Source organism: Macrobrachium nipponense, chromosome 38 (genome assembly GCF_015104395.2).
Source record: "Macrobrachium nipponense isolate FS-2020 chromosome 38, ASM1510439v2, whole genome shotgun sequence".
NCBI lineage: Eukaryota > Metazoa > Arthropoda > Malacostraca > Decapoda > Palaemonidae > Macrobrachium > Macrobrachium nipponense.
Window position 1 is genome coordinate 2,850,590 of NC_061098.1, and position 16,640 is coordinate 2,867,229.

Consider the following 16,640-nt stretch of genomic DNA (forward strand, 5'->3'; position numbering starts at 1 on the left):
GGCGCAAGAAAATATGATCCTTATATAGGATTCAATATTATCATTGAAAACGAGCTTGATGGCACCGTGTGCCACGCTGCGTTGGCACAAGGCGCTCCCAGTCATGTCTCTCCAACCCTCCTGATCCCCTTCCTATCCCGCCCCCACCGGGGCAGACAAACAGATTGGAAGGAGGAGGGTGGATGTGTCATGTCTCCCCTACCCTCACGATCCCTTACCTAACCACGCCCCCCAGTCCCGCCCCCGGGACGGACAAAGAAAGATCCATTCGGATTTTATTTTTATGGAATGTTCAAGCATTGTGAATCTGTGATTTGTATAGCGGAAAAAAAATGTTCGATATTCCCTTATACGGTCTTAAGACTTTTAATATTTTCGACATGATATCTTTCAGTAATTACTTGATTTTTCATATTTCAATATAACTCACCCTGAAAGTTCACGCTTTGTTGCTAAATATCACTTTCGTTATATTCAGGGAGATATTTTACATTATAAATACTACTTGCAATAAAATATTTTCACCGTAGTTTTTTAATAACAGCTGTAACGTGCATATCAAATTCAGGTAAATGAAAGAATTACTAAAACGTTGCAAAATATACTACTGTAATTTACCATAGGTAAACCATTTTAGATCATGAGAAACCTGTCTACAAATAAAAAATAATTAATAAAACGTTAAAAAAAAGTGATAAAACATGGCAAAAATCGAGGATAATATTTGAATCTCATAAATAAAATTTGTTTTCGTGTAATTAATCTCCTCAAACGCTTTTGATATATCAGAGTGATAAAGGCTTTATGATAAAACTAAGGCAACATAATACTTCCTATTTACTGAAAAATATATTTCATCTGGGAGGTATTAATGACGCGTAGCTTACACGGCTGAATTTTATCAAATGATATATCAGTGATAATGCCACCGATGTCAACATAAAAAATGTTAGGCGTTTCAAACGTGCTGAAATAGGAAGGTTTAACCCGGGAAATATATACAGTTTTATGAGTTTATTTTTTCAAGTTATATTCCATATGGATGGCTTTACACACACACACAGCAATATATATATACATATATATATGATATATATATATATATTATATTCTAATATGTGTGTGTGTGTCTGTGTGTGTGTGTGTGTATGTGTGTATGTATGTGTGTGTGTTTGTCTGTGTTTGTCTGTGTGTGTGTGTATGTCTTGATTATTTCTATATATACATATATATATGTATGTATGTACATACAGAAATAAACAACACGTACGTACACACACGCGCACACACACACACACACACACACACACACATATATATATATATATATAGAAAGAGAGAGAGAGAGAGAGAGAGAGAGAGAGAGAGAATAAACGCTACCAAATATATAAAAGGCGATATAAAATAATCAAACAATCAAGAATATAAAAAAAATAATTAAAACCAAACCAAAGAAGGAAGTTCTCTTGAGCGCATTTGAACCACAGGCACTCGAATTTCCTATCAAATTTAAAATTAATTTTTTTTTTGTTACCAAAATACAGTATCAGAGTTATAGTGAAGACTTTGATGCCTAAACCTGAAATAACTCCTGTAATATTCTTCATGGTTTCAGGAAGCTCTTAAGTATACATTAATCCTGACATATGAAGAGTAGATGAAGTTAAACAAAGACTCAGCGTCCATACACATTTCGCAAGAAGAGGATGGCCAATGACAGGATGAGGGAAGCGTAAACAAGATAGAAATGGTATATGAGACGAAGGAAAGTGAACCAATGGAGGACCACTGCGAGACCTTTCTACTTCTCGTCCTTTACTAAGCCTCCTAAAGGGCGAGGAGTCGAAAGGCCTCGCAGCGGTCCTCCATTATTTCACTTTCCTTCGCGGATTTGGTCTTTATATATTCATCACGTTCCATAATTTCGTGATTCAGTTGAATAAGTTTATGTGCTTATCAATAACCGTGACACATCAAGCACAGCATCATCACCACAGCAACATTATCACAGCACCCCTATCACAGCAGCATCATTATCACAGCATCATCACCACAGCACCATTATCACAGTATCATTACCACAGCTTCATTATCACAGCATTATTATCACAGCATCATCACCACAGCTTCATTATCACAGCACCATTATCACAGCATCATCACGACAGCACCAATATTACAGCATCATTATCACAGGATCAGCACCACAGCATCATTATCACAGCATCATTATCACAGCATCATCACCACAGCTTCATCACCACAGCATCATTATCACAGCATCATCGCCACAGCATCATTATCACTGCACCAATATCACAGCATCATTATCACAGCATCATTACCACAGCATCATTATCACAGCATCATTGCCACAGCATCATTATAGCAGCACCAATATCACAGCATCATCACCACAGCTTCATTATCACAGCATCATCGCCACAACATTATTATCACAGAATCATTATCACAGCACCATTATCACAGCATTATTATCACAGCATCATTATCACAGCATATACACACACTCATTATCCGGCATTATTACCACAACATTATTATCACAGAATCATTATCACAGCACCATTATCACAGCATTATTATCACAGCATCATTATCACAGCATCATCACCACACCATCATTATCACGGCATTATTACCACAGCATTATTATCATAGCATCATGACCGCAGCATCATTATCACAGCAACCGCGAATTAATGCGATTTAGAACATCATTCATCTGATGACTCTCATTAAGCCTTTGCCAAAACCCTCTTCAGTTGCCAAGGGGAGAATTTTCATCGGGGTGGAGTTTGTTTCTCATTTATCAAACACACACATACAAACAAACACTCGCACAAACATACACAAAATCACACATACGGGACAACACTTACACACATAAGAACAAACTCACACATGGATTTACATGACCGATTCTTATTATGACAGGGGATTATCATTATACACATACACAAACACTCACCTTACACATACACACAACACATACATGCGAGTCCACACACACCAACAAGGAGTTACATGCCCAAGCTTTATTCTGAAGGAGGGCTTATCAATATACACATTCACAAACACACATACACATATATACTAACACATACAAACAAGCACACACATGTGGTCATATGAAAGGAGGAGGATTACCAATGCAATCACATACACAGACACGCACAAACACACAAACAGTTTATTAACCGCACTGAAGAGGCTTTTCTCTCGATACAATGATATTATGGAACACAGATCCTCTGATTCCATTGTTGCCTGGGAATTAATCCCACTTGAAAATTCTCTCTCTCTCTCTCTCTCTCTCTCTCTCTCTCTCTCTCTCTCTCTCTCTCTGGTGGAATTGGAAAATTCGGTAGCCACCCACCCTCCCCCCCCCCCAAAAAAAAATAAAAGATGTGATTTATTTCGCGTTTAATTGGGGGTGAGGTGCGGGGTGGTGGGCGTCTGTGATCTTAGCTTTAATTTTGGATCATCTCTCGTGATGGGTAAATTCGAGTGTCTGAGATTCGTAAGTGCTAAAGAGAACTTCGTTTTTTTTACTTTTTTTTTTTTTGTTTGGTTTAAATCATTGGATTTTTTTGGTGTCATTTTCTTGATTGTGTAAAGATATTATATCACATTTTTTATTTGGTAGCGTTGATTATGTTTCTCTCGCTCTCTCTCTCTCTCGTCTCTCTCCTCTCTCTCTCTATATAATATATATATATATATATATATATATATATATATATATATATATTATATATATATAGAAACAAAATAGAAATTATATAGTTTCCTCTTATTGTAAACGAAACCTGACATGAAATTTTATTTGATATATATATATATATATATATATATATATATATATATATATATATATATATATATATATATATATATCAAGCTCTTCAACGTTGACACCTTAACCAGCAACAAACACTTGATCATCATACATAGTATATACAAAAAATGACTAGATCATCTACCATCCTGCCACCGTTCAGAAACCACAAGCAATATGTCATTCTCACCAACAAACTCTGAGCTGCAAGCAAGCAAGTAAGCAAGCACTCACGCCCTACGAGCGCTGGCCCAAACTAGCCGCAGCCAGAGACGACCTGGTGTGGCGAACAGTCTCTCATCTTGAAACTTTCCCTTCGACCTAATCCGACGTGACTTATTCAGCGTTGTGTCTCCGGCGCTGAAGAATAACAATAATGCTTTGCTCGGACGCTCGGTGGTGCTTTTGCCGGACCGTCGTGTTGCATTGTTTCTCGTTATTGCTTCCTTGCGTGTTTTTGGTGCGCGTTTGTAGTTGGTAATGAATCTCGTGTGAATGAATTGTTATTATTATTACCACTATTACTATTATTATTTCAGGTAGAAGACCCTCTTTCAAGCAAGTTCAATTGAAGGAGATTGCTGCTTTAGCTGCGTTTATTTTATAGAAATTCTTTTGCATTCTTCTTCTTACTGCTTTTTCGATACATATGAAAAGTCAAGATAAACGAATTTGTCGTAAATGTAAATTTCGTAAAATTCGTTTCCTTTGACTTTTCATATGTATCGAATAGGCGCGTTACTCAACAACCTAAATAGTACTGAAAACGTCGTAATAAGAAGAATAGATAAGAACTTCTATAAAATAAATGCAGCTGAAGAAGCAATCTCCTTCAATAGAACATATTATTACTTTAGTAGATGAACCCTATTCACATGGCACACGCGCACCAAACGGGCCACTGACTTGAATTTTTAGCTTTCAAAAAATGTTGGTTTCAACCTCCTACCGCAGACATTAACTGCAGCAGTTACTGATCATGATACAGAGCCAGTGATTTCTCATCGCCCTAGGGGGCGTACCACGACACTAACCACCAAATGGTGGCCAGTTGCATTTATTTTTTTTTTGTCATCTAAGTCACCGAACTCCTTATTTTGTCATATTACGGTTGTCCTTTTTTAAATAATACCAGAATGTCTTTTTTTGTTCAGATTTTCGTCAAATGAGGAAAGTACCCTAATGACAATAATAGCAATAGCAATAATAATAGCCCATTAACGAGCTAAGGACGGTTGTCAACGATCTTCAACGACTCTTGTTTTTAAATTTACCTCTGTACATGTTGTAACTTATTGTTCATTTGGACTGAAGATGAACCCACGGAAGGGTTCGAAAGCTTTTTGTAGTCTTAAAAATTATACACGGACTCTTAACACTGTATTATTGTGGACCCTTTAGAACAAAATAATAGCATTATCAACATATTCATCTCTTCATTTCCTTGATTTTTATCTAGGTCTTAGAAGTCTTTACTTCGTCATTATTACTGGCTCACTTTCCGTAACAATAATAATTTTTCGGGTAATATTTCTGTCAAATAAAACGAGTGCTGTATCACAAAAATAAAACCCATATTAACACAATCTCCTCTCATTTTCTGATAGTGCATAGATGACAGTGCAGCATAGTGACGTTTCGCACGTATACTATTTGAAATTTAGCAAGAAAGGAATCATTAAAATAAAAAGTCTTTAAAAATGAATCTCCGAATTTCAGGCAAGATTTTATAAGCGTTTAAACTTGAATTTCCGAAATTCAGGCAAGATTTTATAAGCGTTTAAACATGAATTTCCGAAATTCAGGTAAGATTTTATAAGCGTTTAAACATGAATTTCCGAAATTCAGGCAAGATTTTATAAGCGTTTAAACATGAATTTCCGAAATTCAGGCAAGATTTTATAAGCGTTTAAACATGAATTTCCGAAATTCAGGCAAGATTTTATAAGAGTTTAAACATGAATTTCCGATTTTATGAGCGTTTTATCCAGTCGACGCTCCCACGGATATTAAATCGTAATTTGACTTTTGTTTATTTCAAAAGATAACACGAAATATTAATCCTTAAGTTGGACTATTCCATATTTATCAAATCCTTACTTTCCAGTGCTTTGAAATATGAAAATTCTCAGTTCAATATTAGAAAATAAACGATTCGAAATGGCTTAAAAACTTTATATTATACTTCTTCTTCATTAAAAAAATTTGTCCTAAAATTCTATTTTACACTTCTGTGACACCAAATGGTAACATGAAATATTAAACTTTAAATTGGTCAATTAAATTTATCAGATCATCCTCTTTCTAATACATTAAAATAAAAAAAACAAGATTAATAAACCTTAGAAAATAATATTAAATATGAAGCCTTAAATTGGTCAATAATTTTTTTCTGATTATCTTACTTCTCAATACTTTAAAATAAGCAACAACATTAATATAACCTTAGAAAATAATATTAAATATTAAACATTAAATTGGTTAATTAAATTTTTCTGATCATCCTACTTTCTAATGCTTTAAAATACGGAAGATTAATATAACCATAGAAAATAATCTCTTTTAAATAGCTTTAAAAATTCATATTCCTTCTCCATTAGAAAAAAATGTCATCCCAAACCTCTATTAGAACATTATACCTGATCCAGGGAAACAGGACTCCAACATCACGGCAGCCGGTAGCCCACCGCCCCCCCCCCTTTTTTTTTCTTTTTTTTTCAGAGCCGAATAAAAATACCGAATGACTATCGGGTTTCAGCCTCCGATAAACTTGGTGTTACGCGAATGTAATTCATTTATTTATTTATTTTTGCGGCGCGGTGCCGTATGAAACAGAGACCAGTGTCAATAGGAGAGGGATACAGTCCATTAGACTGACATTTCAGTTCGTGTCTTTTTTTTTTGTCTGATAAAAACTGACACACTGATAGGTTTCTTTGTTGTGATATGATGAAGATTAATGTTGCATGTGTGTGAATTTGTATATTTTAGTCTATGTGCAAGTGATGTTAGATAGAGAGGAGAGAGGAGGAGAGAGAGTAGAGAGAGAGAGAGAGAGAGAGAGAGAGAGAGAGGAGAGAGAGAGAGGGAGGTGGTATCATTTATTAAAAGATATAATAACATTTATATATATATATATGTCTATATATATAATATATATATAATATATATATATATATATATGCATATATGTAAATTTATATAACATATACAATTATACTATATAATTTATATATATGTATATATATAATAGTATTATGTATATATGCTATATAATAAGTATATATACAGATATAGATATTGTATATATATATATATATATATATATATATATATATATATCTTATCTAATCTATTGTATCATATATATGTATCTATATTATATATCATATATATATATATATATAATATATAATATATATATGATATAGTATATTATAATAACATATACAAATATATATATATATATATATATAAATAAATATATTTATATATATATTATGTATATACAATATATATATATATATATTAAGTATATACCTATATATATAATATATATATATATAGAAAAATATATATACCTATAATATATATATATTATATATTATATGCATAAAATCAACGACATGACCGAGGCATCAAACACATGCCCTGCTTACTTATTCATTCTCTCTCTCTCTCAGCGCCAAGAGCTCATGGCCTATATTGGCTGAGTCTCCTGTAGTATGAGCGAGCGCCTCTAGAGGTAATTACACTTCGCGCTATTAATGGATTACCTGAAGTTTAAGCAAACTTCTACTGCCTCTCCCCGGGAGATGTGTCACTCTGGAGTGTGAACACACTCTCTCTCTCTCTCTCTCTCTCTCTCTCTCTCTCTCTCTCTCTCTCTCTCTCTCCTTTCAGACTCCTTCCATTTTATCTCTGCCCGCATTTCCATCGGTTGGAAGTGGAAGCAAGAAAAAAGTTTCGTCACTTTGGGAAGTTCTTGTGTGTAGTTTGCCAGCGATGTAAAGACGTGAACTGCCCGTCTCCCCCCCCCCCCCCCCCTCTCTCTCTCTCTCTCTCTCTCTCTCTCTCTGTACGTGTCTATTTACCTGCCACCCGATTTTCCTTTTTCATCAGTTATCTCATACCAACGGTGGGTAATCTACCTCTCTCTCTCTCACTGTGAGTAAGAAAGTATCAACGCTAAATGAATTATATAATAGTAACATTGTACAGTCTATGAAAAAAAAATATCCTTTGGCATTTCATATAGACGAGAGAGAGGGACTTACCAATTTGGCAATCGCCAATGATAGCCAAACGGATATATACACCCCTTTACTCTACAACCCACCACTATCAAGTTAGTGTAAGTTTTACAATTTACTGTCTAGGTCAGCGGGAGAAATGGGACAGAGGGCGATGGATCTCAAGCACCCTTTATCAACCGGGGTTCCTTCATATCTTCTCGTTTTTATTTTTTTTTTTGGGGGGGGGGGGAGGCTCGGGTGTCGTCAGGCATAAACAAACAAACAAACACACACATTTATATATTTGTGTATATAAATATATTTGTAATTATATATAAAACCGTTCATAATACTTATACAGATACATATACATATATATTATATGTTATTATATATATATAATATATATATATATATATATATATATATCATATATATAATATATATATACATACACATAGGTGTGTGTGTGCGTGTGTATGTATATATATATATATATATATATATATATATATATAATATATATATATATATACGTGTGTGTGTGTTGCGTGTGTGTATTATATACACATAAAATAATCTAATTTATGTCATTTCAGAATTACCAAATACCCAAAAAATTACTATTACAAATCCATGACGTGGCATTATTCAGCAACAAAGTGTACACCAATCAGGCAAATCAATCGACTATTAATTTCATATTGATCACACGCATCCCCCCCCCCCAAAAAAAAAAAAAAAAAAAACGATTATTTTCAAAACTCAATGTATTGCATATCGCATTCATCAGCGGGGAAAAATTATTCATATTCTTTTTCAATTGAAAATGCAAATTTCGGCAAATTGGTGAGTGCTGGATACCCTCTGTAAACACGATGCGCTCAGCTGTCAAATAGCATGATTGATATCTACCTGAACGTGTACGTTACCGGTTATAATGGTAATTCACGATAATTATTCGCAATTATTGCAATTCGCAATGAGCAGGCATTCGTATGGAACGAACTGACGAAATCAATGATTCGTGGGAGATAAATATTAGAACAGAAACAGAGAGGAAGATGATTATTAGATTATACTGATAAGCAATAAGTAAAAAATTCGCCGAAGTTCCTTCGGCGCAATCAAGTTTTCTGTACATCGTATAAAACAAGGCCACCGAAAATGGATCTATCTTCCGGTGGTCTCGGTATAACGCTGCATGAGCTACGGCCTATGAAACTTTAACCGCAGCCAGGTGGTGGCCTGGCCCACATCGTTGGCAGATGCATGATTACGGCTTACTTGAACCTTAGATAAAATAAATACTGAGGCTAGAGGGCTGCCATTTGGTATGTTTGATGATTGGATGGTGGATGATTAACATACCAATTTGCAGCCCTCTAGCCTCAGTAGTTTTTAAGATCTAAGGGCGGACAGAAAAAAGTGCGGACGGATAAACAGTTTTCTTTTCAGAAGACTGAAAAGGAAGTGAGAATTCCAATGCAAAAAGAGCAAAACGGATCCGAATACATAAACAGAATACATGCCCGGATACGTGTTGGTAAACCCAACACAACGAATGAATAAATAAAAATAATAATCAGCTTATTAACGAACGACAAAGCAAATGGAAATTTGCATGCAAAAGAGGAAAATGAATCCGGATACTTGTACAGAATACATGAGCGGATATATGCTTGTGAATACAGCATAACAAATCACACACAAAAAAAAAATACAACATGAAAAAGCTGTAACAGCGCGTTAGTTCCACAGTTAGGATTTGCATATGTAAATCTCTGTTTTGCATTATGATGACTACTTGTCATATTTCTCGTCCGTTCACTGAATCTGATCGTAATATTTTTGTGCAGTCTGGGTATGCGCAGATGGAGGCAACAATGAGTTGGTATTTGTTAACATATGAAGTGTTCTCAAATGATTAGGCAACTTTTTTTTCCAAAACACTGCAAATTCTTCAAAAATTTGCAGTTTTTTTAAATTTCTGAATGAGATAGATAGCAAAAAGCCATTTTGGGGAATAGATTTTTCTAAGGTCTTTATAATTACAGTGGAAGTTACCACTGCTTCATAAGTGGGACAATTAAAAAATGAAATCATTCAAAAGGGGCAGGAGTTGCTTAGCTTACAGGTGAGATACGTCTGTGCCGCAGTGTGGGTTTAAATGACTGGTTGACCAGGGTGTGTGAGGTAGTTTCAGAAGTGGGAATAGTTACAAATGATTACACAAGCAAGGAAAACGGTTCCTTTGTACACAGGTAAAGGCAATAGAGACGATATTGCACAGCATGCTGAGAAAATTTATGGCAGGATTCTGATTGACAGAGGGTTGATAATAACTATAGAAACTAAAGAAAAAAAGTTGAAATCCTTGAGATTATTGGTTTGCATATTAAATACGAAGAACTATGAATGTATGGCGGTGGGATATGCAGTGATAAAAAGCTTAGCATAAGTCAATAAAGGGTTCAAGGTGCTTAGAAATAATTTGGTCATGCGGAAAGACTGGGAGACGAAATTTTAATAATGGGAGAGGTGTAAAAATTCGAAATGTTTGGAAGGAAAGAGGAGAGGAAAATAGAAATTTCTAATTGTACATTATGAACAACAAGACGGGATAGCAATGACTTTGTTAGGAAGACCTTGGGTTATTTGTATCAGGCTTTCAGTCTATGTTCCATTAAAAGTCATGGAACTGATAAGCATCATCTTTATATATAAAACAATATTTATGATCGGTGTGATCTTAAGAAGACAAAGGGTTGAGTGTAGGAATAAGGCTGAGAGTTATAAGAACAATACCCTCTGAATCACAGCCTCTGGAAGCAAATACAAGCTCACTGATTCTACAGATAAATCCAGGGACGAGGAAAAGCCATATATTCTATAAGCAAGATTTACGCTGATAGGATAATGCTTGCCTTGCAAAACCTCGACGCTCCTTTTAAAGCACTAGTTCGGTGGGTCAACGCCCGCATTGTTGAATTAAGGATTTTTGTATCGAATTAAATAATAAATGGGGAATTTTATGCTTGCAGCGTCGATAACATAAAGCTTCCAATTTAGGAAACGTGTGTGAACTGAGAGTGATGATTATAATTTTACATCAGGCTGGGTTTTTATTGCTTGCTTAGTCACCGCAGTATCACTGCTATTTTCGTAGTGATCGATTCTCTAAAGGAGAAAGCCTATGTATACACGCGTACACACACATATAGCGTATATATATACATAAATATATTAATATATATTATATATATAATATATATATATAATATAATATATAAAGTATATATAATATAAAATATATGCACACACACACATATAATATACATACACACATATATATATATATATATATATATATATATAATTTATATATATATATATATATATATATATACATCAACTTGTAACTACAATAGTCATAACTCCTCGAATTCTTCTATTTGCTTTTGGATACGCCTGTCACCACAGAGCCTGAGATCCAAACGCAAGAAATATGAAGCATTGCTGGTGTCCGGTAGCGGGAATCAAGCCTGCATCCCGAGAAATCACAACAAGGTGATTATTATATATATATATATATATATATATATATATATTAATTATATAATATATATGTATATAATAATACAGAAAACATTGAAAAAAAAACCGTATTGGAAAGGAAGTTAAAGGCATCGAACAAGCGAGCATTGTTTTTCATAGAGGATAATCCCCAAGGCCTCCCTCCTCTCGGAGAATCAATGAACAAAATAATATATGTAAAGATAGGAGCACTACCCTCCTGTATATAGAGGGATGATCTCTTGCGCAAATAAGACTAGGGACGAATTGTCTCTCATCGATTCTTGTCGAAGACAGCGGCAAAAAAACGAACCAAGTAAAACGTAACACAAAACGAACCCAGGAAAATGCAAGATAAATATGGCTGGGGAAAGGGATTTGTCGATGCGATGCATAAAGTAAATATTTGACATGAAGAACGCTTCTTCTAAGGTCTTCGATCAAGAATGTTTGACGATTGACGATTTTGATAGAAAAAAAAAAAGACGAATACTTCGGTATGCCCTTTCTGATATTACTTACAAGTACGCATATGCACTCGATATTCATAACCAAACAATTTAAACACTCTCGGTTCTATCATCAGTTAATATTTTATGAGAAGAGGAGAAGCAAGATATCGGGCAATAAAATCTAAGGCAAAATATACGATAATTATCTGAAGATTGTACGATAATGAAAACATTAGCTTTGAGAGCTAATGTCTCGTTGGGAGGTAAACATTGACTGAATAAAATATACCTACATTTGTTTCTGTCCTTTACAGGAGTTTTAATAAGAAAAAACATAATTTATTATGCATTATAAAGGAAGAAACTGCAACAAAATCATTATTTTCAAATAGTATATATTGGCCATAATGTCGAATAGCTACATCTAATAGAAACAAAAACTAGATTACTTTACCTCTGAAGGACAAGAAATGAAATGACCCTACATTAAATATATGAGTAAGAGAGAGAGAGAGAGAGAGAGAGAGAGAGAGAGAGAGAGAGAGAGAGAGAGAGAGAAACTACAGCACAGTCATTATTTTTGAATAATATTTATAGGTCAACATTTTGAATAAATATAATGGCTACGAAATATATATAAAAAATTAGATTAAATTACATTCAAATGAAAAAAATGGACTGACTACACATTAAATAGATGAGCAACAGAATAGAAGAAACTAAAGGAAAATCATTATATATAAGTAATATAAATTGGCCACATTGCTGAATAACTCTAACGAGTTAATGATATATAAGAAGAGACTGAATTACCTTCGATATAACAGGAATATAAAAAATATAACAATTGAATATACAGAAATAACTGCAAATTACTCTCAAAGGGGAAAAATATAAAACAAGTAAAAAAATCCAGTTTTCTGTACAGCGTATAATCAAGGTCTTTAGGTGGTCTCGGTATAATGCTGTATGAGGCGCGGCCCACGAAACTTTCAGCAACAGCTCGGTGGTGGCCTGTCTTATAGCATTGCAAGACGCACGATTAGGGCTAACTTTAACCTTGAGGTTAATCTTAACCTTAAGGGCTGCAATTTGGTAAGTTTGATGACTGGAGGGCGGACAGGAAAAAGTGCGGACAGGAAAAAGTGCGGACAGGAAAAAGTGCGGACTACGGAAAAAGAGTGCGGACAGGAATGTAACGGACATGAAAAAGTGCGGACAGGAAATGTTGTCGCGGAACAGGGAAAAAAGATGCGGACAGGAAAAAGTGGCGGACAGGAAATTGTGCGGAACCGGAAAAAGTGCGACAGGAAAAAGTGGCGGACAGGAAAAAGTGGCGAAAAACATAGGATGTGCTGGACCAGGAAAAAGTGCGGACGAGGAAATGGATGCGGACAGGAAAAAGTGCGAACTGAGGAAAAGTGCGGAAACAGGAAATGTGCGGAACAAGGAAAAAAGTGCGGACAGAACAAGTGGCGGACAGGAAGAAGTGCGGACAGGAAAAGTGCGGACAGAATGTGCGACAGGAAAAAGTGCGATAGTTAAATGTGCGGACAGGAAAAAGTGCGGACAGGAAAAAGTGCGGACAGGAAATGTGCGGACAGGAAAAAAGTTCGCGGATACAGGAAAAGTCGGACATAAAAAAGTGCGGACAGGAAATGTGCGGACAGGAAAAAGTGCGGACAGGAAAAAGTGCGGACAGGAAAAGTGCGGACAGGAAAAAGTGCGGACAGGAAAAATGTGCGCGGACAGGAATATGTGCGGACACAGGAAAAACAAGTGCGGACAGGAAAAAGGTGCGCGCAGGAAAAAGGTGCGGCAGGGAAAAAGTGCGGACAGGAAAAAGAAAAAGGTGCGGACAGGAAAAAAAGAAAGGTGCGCGACAGGAGAAAAAAGTGGGACCAGGAAAAAGTGCGGACAGGTGGGAGTGCGGAAAGAAAAAGGTGACAGGAGAAAAAGTGCGGCAGAAAAAGTTGGCGGGACCGGAAGAAAAGTGCGGACAGGAGAAAAAGGTGCGGACAAGGAAAAAGTGCGGACAGGAAAAGAAAAAGGTTGGCGACGAAAAAAGGAAAAAAGTGCGGACAGGAAAAAGTGCGGAACAGGAAAAAGTGCGGACAGGGAGAAAAGTGACAAGGAGGGAAAAAGTGCGGACAGGAGAAAAAGTGCGGACAGGAAAAAGTGCGGACAGGAAAAAGTGCGGACAGGAGAAAAAGTGCGGACAGGAGTGGCGGACAGAAAAAGAAAAAAGGTGCGGAAAAACAGAAAAAGGTGCGGACAGGAAAAAGTGCGGACAAAAGGAGGAAAAAGTCGGACAGGGAGTGCGGACAGGAAAAGAAAAAGGTGCGGACAGGTAGAAAAAAGTGCGGACAGGAAAAAGACAGGAAAAAGTGCGGACAGGAAAAAAGTGCGGACATGAAAAAGTGCGGACAGGAAAAAGTAGCGGAAAACAAGGAAAAAAGAAAAAAGGTGCGGACAGGAAAAAGTGCGACAGGAAAAAGAAAAAGGTGCGGACAGGAAAAAGAAAAAGGTGGACAGAAAAAGAAAAGGTGCGGGACAGGAAAAAGGCGGACAGGAAAAAGTGCGGACAGGAAAAAGTGCGGAACAGGAAAAAGCGGACAGGCGAAAAAGGTGCGGACAGGAAAAAGTTCGGCGGACCAGGAGAAAAAGTGCGGACCAGGAAAGAAAAGGTGCGAAGGAAAAACAGGAAAAACGGTGCGGACAGGAAAAAGTGCGGACAGGAAAAAGTGCGGACGGAAAAAGTGCGGGAAAAACAGGAAAAAGAAAAAGGTGCGGACAGGAGAAAAAAGTGCGGAACAGGAAAAAGAAAAAAGGTGCGACAGGAAAAAGTGCGGACAGAAAAAGTTGCGGACAGGAAAAAAGAAAAAGTGCGGACGGAAAAAGGTGCGGACAAAAGGAGGAAAAAGTGGCGGACGGAAAAAAGTGCGGACGGAAAAAAGTGCGGACAGCAAAAAAAAGTGCGGACAGAAAAAGTCGGACAGGAAAACAAAGGGTGCGGGACAGGAAAAAGTGCGGGACAGAAAATGTGCGGACAGGGAAAAAGTGCGGACAGGAAAAGTGCGGACAGGAAAAAGTGCGGACAGGAGAAAAAGTGCGGACAGGAAAAAGTGCGGACAGGAAAAAGTGCGGGACCAGGGAAATGGTGGCGGACAGAGAAAAAGTGCAGAAAAACAAGCAAAAAGTAGGTGGGCGGAAAACAGGAAATGTGCGGGACAGGAAAAAGTGCGGGACAAGGAAAAAAGGCGAAAAACAGGAAAAATGTAGGCGGACAAGGAAAAAGGTCGGACAGGAAAAAGGTTTGCGAACAAAAAGGCAAATGTGGCGGCCGGAAACAGGAGAAAAAAGGGTGCAGGAAAACAGGCAAAAAGGTGCGGACAGGAAAAAGTGCGGACAGGAAAAAGTGCGGACAGGAAAAAGTGCGGACAGGAAAAATGTGCGGACAGGAAAAAGTGCGGACAGGAAAAAGTGCGGACAGGAAAAAGTGCGGACAAAATGATGTGCGGACAGGAAAAAGTGCGGACAGGAAAAATTGCTGGCGGAAAAAAGTGCGGACAGTAAACAGTGCGGACATGGAAATGTGCGGAGGCAGGAAAAATATGTGCGGACAGGAAAAAGTGGCGGACAGGCAAAAAGTGCGGACAGGAAAAAGAGGTGCGGACGAGGAAAAAATGTGCGGCACAGGAAAAATGTGCGGACTAGGTTAAAAAGTGTCGGACAGGAATAAAAGGTGCTGTACAGGAGTGCGGACAGTAAAAATGCGGACAGGAAAAATGTGCGGACGAGGCAAAAAGTGCGGACATGGAAAAGAAAAATGCGGACAGAGTGCGATGAAAAAGTGCGGACAGGAAAAAGTGCGGTGACAGGAAAAATGTTCGAACAGGAAAAAGTGCGGACAGGTAAAAAATGTGCGGACAGGAAAAATGTGCGGACAGGTAAAAAGTGCGGACAGGAAAAATGTGACGACAGGTGGCGGAAATAGGAAAAATGCGGACCGGCACAAAAGGTCGACAAAGGAAAAATGGTGCGGACAGGAAAAAGTGCAAGACAGGAAATGTGCGGTACAGGAAAAAAGGTGCGGAAAAACAAGGAAAAATGTGCGGACTAGGAAAAAAATGTGCGGAGGGACAGGAAAAAGTGGCGGAAAAAGGAAATTGTGGGCGGTTACGGCAAATGCTGACAGGAAAAAGTGCACAGGAAAAATGTGCGGACAGGAAAAATGTGCGGACAGGAAATCAAAAGTGCGGACAGGAAAAAAAGCAGAAAAAGCAGGAAAAAAAATTGTGCGGACGGAAAAAGTGCGGACAGGAAAAAGTGCGGACAGGAAAAAGTGCGGACAGGAAATGTGCGGACAGGAGAAAAAGTGCAGACAGGAAAAAGTGCGGACAGGATGTGCGGACAGGAAAAAGTTCGGACAGGCAGTTGCGGAGAAAGTAAAAGTGCGGACAGGAAAAATGTGCGGACAGGAAAAAAAGTGCGGTACGGAAAAAGAAAAAGTGC